Source organism: Felis catus, chromosome A1 (assembly GCF_018350175.1).
Source record: "Felis catus isolate Fca126 chromosome A1, F.catus_Fca126_mat1.0, whole genome shotgun sequence".
NCBI lineage: Eukaryota > Metazoa > Chordata > Mammalia > Carnivora > Felidae > Felis > Felis catus.
Genome location: NC_058368.1, coordinates 208,746,562 through 208,760,705, shown reverse-complemented (window position 1 = coordinate 208,760,705; position 14,144 = coordinate 208,746,562). Strand labels below are relative to the sequence as shown.

The 14,144-nt window shown below is 42.5% G+C and overlaps 1 long non-coding RNA gene across 12 annotated transcripts in view; it reads left to right on the top strand.

The window, feature by feature from the left end:
- Window positions 1-14,144, top strand: part of LOC109491937 — a 245,913-nt gene that overhangs the window by 54,266 nt on the left and 177,503 nt on the right. The window contains exons 7-8 of one of the 12 annotated variants that reach the window (XR_006585751.1): window positions 7,595-7,780; window positions 9,345-9,447. The exons of the other annotated variants lie outside the window; for them this stretch is intronic. This is a non-coding gene — a long non-coding RNA (uncharacterized LOC109491937). The remainder of the gene's footprint in view (window positions 1-7,594; window positions 7,781-9,344; window positions 9,448-14,144) is intronic. 12 annotated transcript variants of the gene reach the window in all.

The window sequence follows — 14,144 nt, the reverse complement described above, 5'->3', positions numbered from 1 at the left end:
TCTAGCTGGAAAGCAGTTAACCGGAGAATGCTCATTGACAAGCCCTGTGAGTATTGGGCTGGTGTTATCTCAGGAAAGGTGAAGCTGCCTCTGCTTCAGGAACTGTTCCTGTCATGTGCGCCCACAGGTGGGAGCAGCACACCTTATGGACCCCAGGAGCAGGTGGGGACACATAGACAGGCACCTGGTGAATGTTAGATCCAGTCCAAGAAGCAAAGGACAGAGTCTCAATGTAAGTAAGAATTGGTTATCTGGGGGCACCTGGGTAGCTCAGTCGGTTAAGTGTCTGACTCTTGATTTTGGTTCAGGTCATGATCTCATGGTTCGTGAGATCAAGCCCTGTGTCTGACTCTGCTCTGACAGCATGGAGCCTTCTTGGATTCTCTGTTTCCCTCTCTCTCTCTCTCTCTGCCCCCCACCCCACATGTGCAATTCTCTCTCAAGTAAATAAACATTAAAAAAAAATTAGGGGGTGCCTATGTGGTTCAGTAGGTTGGGCATCTGACTTTGGCTTAGGTCACGATCTTGTGGTTTGTGGGTTCAAGCCCTGCACTGGGCTCTGTGCTGACAGCTCAGAGCCTGGGGCCTGCTTCAGATTCTCTGTCTCCCTCTCTCTATGCCCCTGCCCCCCTTATGCTTACTCACTCTCTCTCTCTCTCTCAAGGATAAATAAACATTAACAAAAAAAATTTTTTTAAACTAGAATATCTGAATAGAAGCCACAGAGAACTGGGGAAAGAAAGTCCCAGAATCCTACCCTTGAAACAGAGGCCCAAGTTCACAGCCTTTGGGGCAGGGGAGGGTGGGTAGTTGGGGAGGCAGGTGGTCATGGAAGGGTTGAGCTGTTTCTGAGAGACTTTGTTGGCTCAGGCTGCTTTCCCAAGACCAGATACATATTCACCTGCTCTGATGGCACAACAGCAAAATCTGTAGCTGGGTGCTTAACAATTCCAGAACCTTCACTAGGTCTTGGCCTGCCTGTGTAGGGGAGAATGATAAGTGGATACAAGCATGTGTAGTTGCTCAGTAAAAGTCTCGCCCTACCTTGACCCCACAGCAGGTGAGAACTCAGCCTCCTCTGGTTTCCCTGGAGCCCTTTTGGGGTTGTCTTTCTGCCTCTTTGATGTTGCCTCCTCAGTCTTGGTTCGTAGTCCTCCTCCTTTGCCCTTTAAACGTTGATATTCCCTAGAATTCCCAGGATCCTTCACTTCTCATCTTCCTCTCCCTGCATAATCTTATACATGTCTCTATTTTCTCTTGTTTCTTAAAAATTCTATTTAAGAATAGTTTTGAAAGGCTTAAAATGCACAAATCAGCCTCCTACACAGCTTTATCCTGTGTCCATTTCCACCCTGTGGAGACAATACTTGTTAATTCTTTTGGCAGTTTCTTTTCATAGTTGTCCCCTTAGTTCAATAATATTTGATACCACTATCTCTCATTTGTCAATTTCAGACAATGCTTGAAATTAATAAATTTCTTACAGTGTCGACGAGGACTTAACTCTCTTGCATCTCCTTGTGTCGTAGACTCTGGGTCTGGAGTTTTCTCTTGTCCAGCAAGAGAGGGGATGCAGGATTGAAGTGTAAGAGAGGCTAATGTCCAGGAGGAGACAAAAGCCCTGATCAACGGTCCTTGCTCTGTTTTTATTAGGATCAGGAGGCTTACAAGCATGATGCACAAAGAGACAATGAAACCATGAACATCAACTCAGTGTTAGGGGTTTGGGTCAATACAAAACAAAATCCTGGTATCAATGGTTGTTTACAACAGGCATGAGGGCCACCTCAGTTTACCTAAACTTGCCTAGGGGGCAAGAAAGACAGAGCAGGCTACCTCAGGGTCAACAAGGCACCTTTCTTTTGCTAATTAGCTCCCCTCTGGGCAACTTTGCCCTGCTGCAGTCTATACCCCTCTTTACCTTTTCACCCATTTTGGTCCTTCCTTCCTGTGAAAGCAGCTTTCTGCTATTGTACTAAATTGGGGGGTGCTTCCTCCCCCGAATACCTAATCTTGTTTACCTAATTTTGGATGTGTATATCCTGAGATTTCCTGTTTCTATACCTTTGTCCTATACTGGGGGCCTTTGCCCTATTTACCTAATCTGTTATATCTAATCTTGGTTACCTAATCTTGGATGCATACATCCTGAGATTTCTGTTTCTTTATGCCTTGTTAACCCATCAGTGCAAGCTCAGGGAATTCCTAAGCTTATTCCTCACATCCTTGCACTTGCTTCCCTCATGGCCCAAAGATAGTTATATTTTTTGTTAAGCTGATGATCAGCATACAAGATTCCTGTGTTAATGTTCATTTTATACCCAAGTAGAGGACTGTTGATATTTGCTCTCTCGTATCATTTTTATTTCTCCTACTGTCAGTTGCTGCTCCTAATTCTCACTTGCAGATTTTTGAATGTAGCAATTTCTTTTGTTCCTGAATGCCATATTATATATCTGTCACAAACCTATCTTTTTTTTTTTTTTTCTAAATGCTCACTTATATCTGGTTACATTTCAATTCTTTTCTTTTTCCTGAATACCTTCCACCATGGCCCTCCCTCTTCCTACTCCAGGTGCATTCCTTTTTCTTTGGACCCACTGGGTTCTCCCGTGTTTGGTGGAGAAACCTTCTGAAGCTTCTAAAGAAAGAATGCATGGGAGTTAAATTTTTCTTTTTGAGTGCTTGCTCATCCTCATCTGAAAATGTTTCTAATTTAACCTCACACTTGATTGAAAGTTTGAATGGGTCTGGAATTCTAGATTTGAAGCTATTTTCTCTCAGAATTTTGAAGACATTCCTTCATGGTCTTTTAGATTCCTATGTTGCAATTGATAAGCCCTGATGCCATTCTTTCTTTTTTTCTTTTTCTTATTTCCTTTTATTTTTTAAAAAGCAGGCATAATCTTATAAAATATAATGTCTTTTTAAAATATAAAAAATAAATATTAAATATATAGCTTGATAGATTTTTACAGATCTGTCTACCTGTGCAGTGCTATCCAGATCACCACCCAAGAAGGTGCCTTGGTACCTGTTCCCTGTCAGTACTATCTCACCCCCACCCTAAAGAGAACTACTTATCTGACTTCTATGACACAAATTTGCTTCATTAGTTCTTGAACTTCATATATAGAATCATATAGTACTCTTTTGTGCCTGGCTGCTTCTGCTCAATAAAAAAGCTGCGATTCATCCATGTGGTTGTGGATATTAGTTGTTTGCTTATATTTATAGTATGTTGTATCCCACAACTTCTATCCATTCTCCTGTTCTTGGACTTTTGGGTGGTTTTCAGATTTTGATTACTATGAATAAAATTGTTAAGAACATTCTGTGCATGTCTTTTTGAGGACATACACTTTTACTTCTCTTGAGTAAATACCTAGAAATAGAATTTCTGGACACTGGGGTTATAGATATTATCAGAAAGTTTGATGATTTTCCAAAGTAGATGAACCATTTTTCTCAATTATGAGACTTCCATTTGCTCTATATCTTCCCTAACATATGGAATGGTCAGGATTTTTTTTTTTTAACATTTATTTATTTTTGAGAGAGAGAGAGAGAGACAGAGTGTGAGCAGGGGAGGGGCAGAGAGAGAGGGAGACACAAAATCCGAAGCAGGCTCCAGGCTCTGAGCTGTCAGCACAGAGCCCGACATGGGGCTCAAACTCACAAACTGTGAGATCATGACCTGAGCCGAAGTCGGTCGCTTAACTGACTGAGCCACCCAGGCGCCCCTAAAACTTCAGTCATTCTTTTGGGTAAGTAGTGATATCTCATTGAAGCTGTCATTTGCATTTTCCTAATGAATAACTATACATTAAATATTTTTTATTTACTGGCCAACTAGAAACCCCCTTTTTTTTTAATGTCTATTCAATTCTTTTGTCCATTAAAAAAATATTAGCTTGCTTGTCTTTATTCAGTTGAAGGAATTCTTTATATATTCTGGATACAAGTCATTTGTCAGATATATGTATTCAGACTATCTTCTTATAGGCTATGACTTGCTTGTTTAGTTTGTTAGTGGTGTATTTCTTTTTACAAAGGTACAGTTTATTCATTTTTTTAAGTAGTTGGCATGTTTTTTTGTCCTGTTTAAGAAATCTTTGCCCACCTCAATGACACAAAGATACTTTCCTTGTGATTCTTCTGGATTCTGTATTGTTTTACTTTTACATTTAGATCTGTGATCTACCTTCTGTTATCATTAGGACTCCTATTCCTTTGTGTATGAGCTATGGTTGTATCACTGGGAGATTTTGGTTTTATGTTTATAACCTAGGTGTTTTGAAATTTTACTTTCTATTTTTTTTTTAAATCACAAGATTTATTTTTTTCAAGCAGTTATTCTTTGGCTGTATAACAAATTACCAAATTTTACCAGTTTATGGAACTTTTTTGGTTGTTAAATCCCTTGTATAAATCCTACAACTGTTAAATCCCAGTTGTATAAATTCTTAGTCAAAGCAAGCTCAAATGGATTTTCTGAAGACAGTGAATCAAGTCCAAAATCAAGGTCTTGGTCAGGTGAGGCTCTTATGGAAGTTCTGAGAATCTTTTTTAAAGCTCATTCACCGACATAGTCACTGTCAGCTGTGTCAAACTAAGGTGGTTGGACTCACGTCCCCACCTCTTTGCTGGCTGACAGGGCTCATTCTTTGCTCCTAAAGACCACTTACATTCATTCTCATGTGCCATCTTCTAGCCAGTGGTCTGTCAGTTATCTGTCAAATCTTCCTCATGCTACATGTCTCTGATTTCCTCTTCTGCCACTAGTCAGAGAATTGGATCCCCAGTTTTTGAAGTAACAGTTTATTAAGATGTAATTCACACATCATACAATTGACATATTTAAGCTACAAAATTAGATGAGTTTTAATATATGCAGAGCTATGCAACCATCACCATGATAGATTTTAGAATATTATATCACTCCAACATTGGTAAACTTCCTCATTACTTTCTATGTTTCGATGGAGCTCTGTATTTAGTCATTGTGTATGTACTTAGAGGACCCTTTCAATCTGGGGATTTGTTCTTCAATTCTAGGATATCTTCTGGGTATTATTTCATGACAATTTCCTGTATCCTCGCATTCCATTCTCTTTCTAAAGTTCCTATTAGTCAGCAGGTGGATCGCCAGGATTGATTATCTAAGTCTTCAATCTTTTCTTTCTTATTTTTCATTTCTCTTTTTATACACTTTCTAGATTTCTTCAACATCATTGTCTTCCTTTACTTCTAGTTATTTTAGTTATCACTTTTCATTTCCAACAGCATTTTCTAAAGTGTTTTTGGAAGGCAAGTGAGCCCCTTTGCAAGGACTTTTGGTTGAGCCTTCTCTTTTGTGAAATCGGTTTGCCTTCTTCCAACCACTTACTGTTGTTCAGTGCTATCCACTTTCTTGTTCCCTGTGTGGTTGTATGTTTATATATATTTTTAATGTTTATTTTTGAGAGAGAGAGAGTGAAAATATGGGAGCGGCATAGAGAGAGGGGGACAGAGGATCTGAAGTGGGCTCCATGCTGGCAGCAGAGAGCCCAGTGTGGTGCTCAAACCTAGAAACTGTGAGATCATGACCTGAGCTAAAGTTGGATGCTCAACTGACTGAGCCACCCAGGTGTCCCACATGTCTTCTTAAATATCTTAATATCATGTTAGAGTGGTCTTGGGAGTGAGAGAACATCTATGCTTGCCATTAGTCTACATTTGCCCCCATTTTTCTGTTCCTTTCTGTTTATTCCCCAATGCTATATATATGTTTTCAGTGTATAGCCATTTCTTGAGTTCCAGATACACAAATTCCTGTGGGGAAAAATTCCGCCCAAAAGTCCGTACATTTGTGGCAAACCCATCACTTCTTTCTAACCTGTTTGTTCTTCTGAGTTCTCAGTCTTGGTGAATGGCATTGACATTTATCTAGTTGTCCATGCAGGAAAACAGAATCATTCTTAATTTCTCCCACTTCTTTACTCTTATGTTGCATTGTTCCCAAGTTCTGTTGATTCTTTCAATGTCTCTTATCTGTCCTCAGCTTAGCACTCTTGCTGCTATGTATAGTTGAGGTCCCTATTATAACTGGCCTATAATATTGCAGTAACCTTGTCTTTGGTTTCTCTGCTTCTCACGTCAATCAGTTCCTTCTAATCCATTCCCCATAATGCTGCCACACTGCCTTTTCCAACATTGGTGTTTGAATTCTATGAGGGCAAGAAATTTTGTCTTTGTTCACCATTATATCCTCAACTCTTTGAACAGTGCCTTGCTCTTGATAGGCACTCATTGGGTATTTGTTGATTGGATAGGTGAGCACATCTGATTTTGTCACTCTCTTGCTCAGGATTTTCAATGCCATACCCTACCCCTCATCACCAAGATGATCAAATCATCTTGGTTTCTTATCATGGCATGATCTAGCACAGGTCTAACCTCAGGTCTCACTTCTTTCCAAATCACGCTTTTCTCCTGTTAATACTGAATAACTTGTCCCAGAGAGCATCGTGTTCTTTCAAGTCTCCAACTCTTTGCTCTCTGTGTGGGATACGTCCTGTTCCTTTGCCTAGTTGGAAAGTTAAATTTAATTGTTAGAGTTTCATCACAAGAATTACCTCCCTGACAGAAGCTCTTCTGGACACTCAATAAAACCTCAGGCTTTCCTTTCTTTATGACCTCATCATACATTGTATACCTTCTGTGGGAGACATGAGTACTTTCATCAATCTTGGGTTCCACTCTACTTTTGGGCATTCAGGAACATTAAATTTCCCTGTTTCTCTGAAATTACATATGGCTGGGTGACTCTCTCAGGCCAATATATGAATGGAGTTGTGTTGCCGTGTATTGAGGAGCTGGAGTGTGATTCTCTATCTCCTCCTCCGTCTACCAAGACTGCCAGCCAGCGTGGAGTCTCTTAGCCTGTGTGTCTGAATGAGGGTGAAGCAGAGCCCCCCATTTGCTCATGATGGACACAGAATATGAGCAAGAAATAAACCTTTATTGTTTTAAGCCACTGAGATGTTGGGGTTGTTTGTTGCTGCAGCATAACCTGATCTATCCTAATATATCTTTTTTTAAATTTTTTTTTTCAACGTTTATTCATTTTTGGGACAGAGGGAGACAGAGCATGAACGGGGGAGGGGCAGAGAGAGAGGGAGACACAGAATCGGAAACAGGCTCCAGGCTCTGAGCCATCAGCCCAGAGCCTGACGCGGGGCTCGAACTCACGGACTGCAAGATCGTGACCTGGCTGAAGTCGGACGCTTAACCGACTGCGCCACCCAGGCGCCCCTTGATCTATCCTAATATATCTTTATCATAGTCATTACCTTATCTTTTAACATCAGTTGACCATTTCTTTGAGGTCAAGGACTATGGAGTGGGCACTTAAAACATTTGTTAGTTAGTGCTAGGCTGGAATTCATGTATTTTTGAGCATCTGCAGCATACTTGGCACTGTGCTAAGGATTTTCCCTGTGTTATTTCGTTGAATTTTTATAACAATCCTGTGAGATAGGAATGACTATTACAGTTTTTCTGGAAGGAAAGGAAGCTCAGAGGGTTTTAGGTGACTTCCTCAATGGTCCAGCCTCCGGGGAGAGGCAGAACCAGCAGTCAAACCTCAGTGGATCTGATTCTGAAGCCCAACCGATTCCGTCGCATGCAAACCTAGGAGTGACAGATGAAGAAAGATCTGGCTGCTGGGAGGTTCCTGTCAAAGCAGACTTTCCTGTCATGAGCTTGTAAAGGACAAATAAATAAGCACCAAACACATGTAAGTAAATAAACAAAATTGGAAACATATTTTTAGCGTCTAATGGGAAATGGGGAATTCTTTAGATAACTTTACAGTTTTTGAGGAAAAGCCAGTCACATACTGTGCATTCATCAAAAATTCCATCCGCAGTCCCGAGTGAAAACTAGCCCAGAGCACTGCTTGCTTGGCCCAGTTATGGTTGGCAGGGCTGACTTCTGGACCGGTTTCCTCGGTGGCCTCTGTGAACATGTACTGATGACCAATGACAAGGCATGATCACATGGCCCAGCCTCTAGCCTTGGTACGGTGTTCTCAGAAACACGTTTCCTCAAGCGTGCATCAGCTGGGGGCACCTGGGTGGCTCAGTCGGTTAAGCATCTGACTCTTGGTTTTGGCTCAGGTCATGATCTTGTGGTTTGTGAGTTTGAGCCCTCCATCGGGTTCTAGCCCCATGTTGGGCAGAGCCTGATTGGGATTCTCTCTCCTCTCTCTCTGCCCCTTTCCTGCTCTCTCTTTCTTTCTCCCTCTCAAAATAAATAAACATTAAAAAAAGAATGCATCAGCTGGATTTTCAGGCAGTTTTTAGGTGATGCATTGAGGTGGATGGATGACGGAATGAACACATGCTCAAAGCCTCACTGAAGTATGGGTGGATCATGGCCCACTGAGGGAACAGCCACAATTGAGGGGCTGGGCTCAGGCCAGAGAGTGCTTTCAAGAAGGAAGCAATAGCAGTCAGAGAGATAAAGGGACTGAATGCCAAGAATTGCCAAATGGAGGGTTTTCCCTTGTGTGTAGGAGCACCATGGAAATCAACCTCAGAATTGGAGTTGGACCTAGAACAGTCTCATTTTCTTTAAGCTGTTATGTTTCACTCCCTGTTTACTTTTATTTGTATTATTGGTGCTTTCTTCCTACTCTGAATTTTGGTAGCATGTAACATTCATGTGGTATTTTTCATGTACTACTGTATATAATGTATATAATAAACACATGTACTTGGCAAGTTGTCATTTGCGCAGTTTCCATGTCTTTTGAAAGCAAAGAGCAGAGCTTCTATACCTTTATGAGAGTCTGACATGAGGCTTCACACATTTATAGCTCTGCTGGCTTTCCAGTTTGTGCCACCTCTTTGGGGAAATAGCTGCTGGTCCCCAGCAGTATCTTTGATCTTGAGAGTATTAAGGACTCTGCGTATATAACATAAGCATCTTTTGCTGGTCAGATTTACCTTGGGAAATTTACAGGGAAGGGTAAATGCCTTAGGATTGGCTAGTTTGAATAATTTTGGCAAGCTCTGGGCTTTAGGGGTTGGTCTCCAGATGTCTAGTACCTGGCCATGGGGTGATTTAGGGCAGAGGAAACCTTGGCTTGGTGTGTGTGAGTTAGATAGTGGAGGTGGTTCAGGACACTGGCTCTGGATTTGTTGGTGTGTAGATGAAAACCATCACAGGCAAGTTGTTTCTGTCCCTAGGGGCAGTCTCTCCCAGCCAGCAAGGTCCTCAAGATGTCAAAGCATCATAAAATATAGAGAGTAAAAAAAAAAAAACAACCCATGATTAATATGACCTTACTTTTGTAGGGACTACTGCAGAAAATTCGGAGAGCCCTTTCATGTAGACCCTTCCTTCAGTTACTCTTCTCAGCAAATGTGATGAATGGAGATGATCATCCCCATTTCACAGGTGAAGAAACCAAAATGGCTTGCCCCTGGGCATACAGCTGGCAGCTGAGGGAGTAGGGATTTATTCTCACATTCTGCTATTCCCTGGGGATTTATTGCATCTCACAGGGGAGATGCTTTTGTTCCATCTGCCACTTGAGGCACCACTGAGGTTGTTATGGTGCAGGGAATGTAAATGATGGTAATTAGGCCTGTGGGTTTAGCCCAGGCTAAGCAAAGGGGAGGAAGTTCCTCTTGTCTGGACTAGTGCTCATCATCCCTCCACTTCCTTTATTCAACTTTAGTGTCAGCTGGAAGGGTTTCCTTTTTCTCCCTTAAACTAAGCTTCCACTTTGGACCTACATCAAAATCCAAGGCGAGACCTAAAAACCCAGGGGTGCTGCAGATTTAACATGCTTGTAGTTGCTTGGGGCAGCCTGAAGGGCAGCAGACAGGGCTGGGGGGTGGCCAGGCTGCACCCACCGAAGTGTGCCCATAGCTGGACACTCCAGTCAAACCCAGTGGCGAGAGGCCCAGGATGGGGCATCGCCTCCCTTGTGAGGTGTTTGGCCCAAGGGGGAGTGAGCAGAGAGTCTCTGTGCTGCTTTCCTTCCCTCCGAGGACAGTCCCCAGCGCTTGCTGTATGTTGGTGACACACTGGTGACTTAAAACTTCGGCATCTATTTGTTTTAGAATGCTGTACGGAGGCAAGGTTGTTGTTGCATTATAATGTTTGCTTAAATGACTGCCCAAAGGATATCTTTAGATTCAAATAGAATGCCTTTGGGTGTGTTACAAGGGCCAGCTAGATAGGTCGTGTTGTCAGGGTCGGGTAGATTTTAGGTGTGGGGGCTTTGGTGTGACACTGTTGACCTTCAGTTCTTGGCACTGCCCCTTCCTGACCTTGTGGCCTTGGGCAAATGACTTAACAAGACCTAGTGCTTTACAGTGTCTGTCAAGGGGCATCTACTGTTTCTAAGCTTTGTGCATAAATAAAGGATTCTTGACTGCATATGTTTCCCGTTCATCACATTGAAAATTTCCTGCCACTCCTTTCTGGCCTGCCAAGTTTCAGTAGATAATAGGTCTGCTACTACCCTTATGTGTCTACCCTTGTAGGTTAGGGCTCGTTTATCCCTAGCTGCTTTCAGAATTCTCTCTTTATCTTTGCATTTTGCCAGTTTCATTATGATATGTTGTACAGAAGATCGATTCACGTTACGTCTGAAGGGAGTTCTCTATGCCTCCTGCATAGGGTAACTTTTAGTCCTTACCATCACCTGGTGAGGAAGGTACGCATACTGTCCTCATTTTGCCAGTAAGGCAAACTGAGGCGCAGGGAGGTTCTGTAACATGCCAAGGTCAGACACTAGTAAATGACAGAACCAGGATTCACATCCTTACAGTCTGGCTCCTGAGTCCATGGTCTGAACCAGTGTGCTCCACTATTGCACTTGAGCTTGTAGAACTTTGGTTTCCTTATCTGTAAAATGTGTGCTGTCCTAATCCCTGCTATGTGAGGTTGCTGGAAGATTGAGATACTACGTAGAAAGAGGCCAGCACATAGTAAGCGCTCAATATGTTTGCTTTTATTACCATTCATTGTAAGCCAGTGTGTGCTCTTATTTTCCCCCAGCTGTCTTTCCCTGTGCCCCCTCTTTGTGGCCATAGGAAGTAGATAAGACTAGAGGGCTTCTGATCCTGGATAAATTTAGAAAACAAAAAATATTCCAGAGCTTATAATAACTGCTTGAATGTGCCGTTGTCCCTGGTGCCTCCTGACTCTGGTCAACCTCTGATGGGGACCTCACACCACCTTTCAAGCATATGTGGTGCATCCATGTTTTAAAACCAACACAAGTCCCCCCCACCCACACAGTTTCACTAGCCACACACACTCTGCCCAGCCCCAGGACTTGCAGATGAGGGGATAAGTCCAAAGCAATGCCCAGAGAAGCCCTGGCTTAACTTGGCGTGACTTGACCTGGAATGGTGTCCAATCTTGCAGGAGGAGTGCCTTCTCTTTGGGCGGGATGGGGGGGAGGGAGAGAATCTGCTACATCTGCCCATTCTTGGCCCCACCTTGCTTCCAGATTCCCTCTATGTTCAGGTGCATTAGTCCAGCAGGGAGGAGGGGAGCCCAAGACTTCCTGTAGGTGGATTCTCTGCGGCCACAGGAGGAGTTGAAGTAGTTTTCCTGGTTACTTTTCTGCCATTGTTACAGTAATCTAAGGAGACACCATGCCTCTCTTAACCCCATCCCCTCTTTTTTTTGTAAGCCAAACAGGATGCAACAGATTTATACTACTATAAAAAAGAATTTAATGAGATGTAAGGGAAGATTCTTGCCTAGAAAACTGATTAAAAGGCAATGAGAGGATGAAAAACTCTCATCCATGTGGACTTTAAAACCTTGAAAAAATAGCTTTGCTAGTTAAAAGAATATGCATGCATTCTTCTCTTAAAAACCTAAGAACATATCAATCAATTCTCCTTCCACTTTCTGGAAAAAAACGCTCTATCATTTTGAAGTCTTTTTTTTGACCCATTAAAAGCTGCATATGTGAATATTTTGTTTCGCAAAATTGAAGATTATTCTGTGTTACAGAACATTCTTTTATTTACATATTATATTTAACTTAAGAATTCTTTCTCATCATTAACTGTATTTTGTTAGAATCACATCGACAGTTTAAGTACTAGGCAGCCACTGGTCTTGCGTGGTTTGCAATGAGTGAGTCAAGATGTTGGATCAGGAAATCTTGGAGAAATAATCCTTTCTTTAATAGACACTGCCAATTAATGTTGTGCAAAGTGTGTTTCCATGATACATTTCTAGCACCAACTTTGGAAGGAAGGTTGTTTCTGTGTGTGGGCAGTTAGGAAAGGCTGAGACACAGAAGAGGATGGAGGAGGAAGGTTGTGAGTGCACTGGATGGAGACTCACAAGCACCTGGGGAAGTGAGGAGGAGGGCTGACGATCTGAACCCAAAAAGATTTGGCAGCCCACTTGAGGTGTGTCCGTCAGCTTTGCAGGTAAGCTGAGAGAACTTGGGGTAATGGTCAGTGCTGGTCACCAAACATTCACTAGCTGATCTCCTCCTAGGTACATGGTGGGGTGGTACTTCCTCTGCTCCCTTGTGGTTCATATGGCCATGTGACATGGTTTGGCCAATGAAACGTGAATGGAAGGGATGAGTGTCATTTTCAGATGGCAGCTTTAAGAGTCGGGGCATGGTTTTCCATTTTCCCTCTGCCCTAGTGACTGGCAAGATTCCAAAGAATCGCAGACCCATGTGGGTCTTAGAGCAAGGTTGACACAGACAAGGGCCCACAGCAACCTATAACGGACACTATCCTTTGAAGGAGGAAGTGGAGTATGCTCATGGGTCCTTATAGGGGGCTGATGAGGGACTCTGGGTAGTGGTATTTGCCCCCTGTGGACCCAGATATTAGAACAAAAAATTCAAGAGACTGAGCCTCAGAGGAGGGTAGAGTCATCTTTCCCAAGAGAACATATCAGAGAGAAGAGGACCAGAGGGTAGTAGAAGGCATTTAGGAGTAACAGAGAATAGACCTGATGTGGGCCACATTAACACAACCACCGTGGCACTATCTGTGCAACCAGATCATGGTAATGGGACCCAAGAGTACTAGAACAGCAGTGGAGAAAAAATTCCAGCCTGGGGCCAAAGAGGGTGAGCTAGGATCCCACCTGTGATTGTTAATTTTATGTGTCAGGTTAGCTATGGTGACCAGTTGTTTGGCCAAACACTGGTCTAGATGTTGCTGTGGAGATATTGTGGGGAAGGGATTAACATCCACAGTCAGTTTACTTTAAAGGAGATTACTCTTGATGATGTGGGTGGGCCACATCTAATTAGTTGAATGCCGTAAGAGCAGAACCTGGGGTTTCCAGGGAAGAAGAAATTCTGCCTCAGGATTGCAGAGTTAATTCCTATTGAGTTTCTGACTTGCTGGCCTGCCTTAGAAATTTCAGACTTGGTGTCCCCAAAATTGTGTGAACTAATTCCTTAATATAAATATCTTTACATAAATAGATATCTCATCTCTGTCTCTCTCTCTGTGTCTCTGTCTCTGTCTGTCTTTGTGTCTCTGAACTTTGAATGCATGAATCATCACCTTTAGTGAGAAGACTTGCAAACAGGTTCTTAGAGATACTGGCAAAAATTTCACCAGACTTGGCCACAGTGTGGGCCTGAATCTGCCTCCAATTAGAATCTTAGTAGTTCTCAATGCTCCGGATAAGAGGATGTTGATTCCCTCGAGCAAGAGTGAGGAAGGTGCCAGTAGGAGCTGAGAGGAGGGAAACCTAGTGTTTAATAGTCACCTCTATTTATCATCTATCTATCCATTCATCCCACTGAAATGAAAATGTATTATTTAAAAATTTTATTTATAAGTAATCAAATTAAGAGCCTTAGCAGGCCCAGGGGACCCACAGCCAGGCTACTGAATGGTAAAGCCCTGTTCTAAGGAGCAATTCAGAATTTCAAAAACTCTATTTTGCCACAGTTCTCATTTCCCTCAAATTGTTAATCAGACCCATTAAACAAAAGCCAAGTTGCTCTTCAGGGATTTTTTTTTCAGTCTTTTAAAAATCTTTTTCCCATCCCAAAGCTGTTCCATATGTGTAGAAAGGAGCTATCAGCTTGAGTTCACATTCCTGCAATCACGTTCCTGGGGGGGACAGACCAC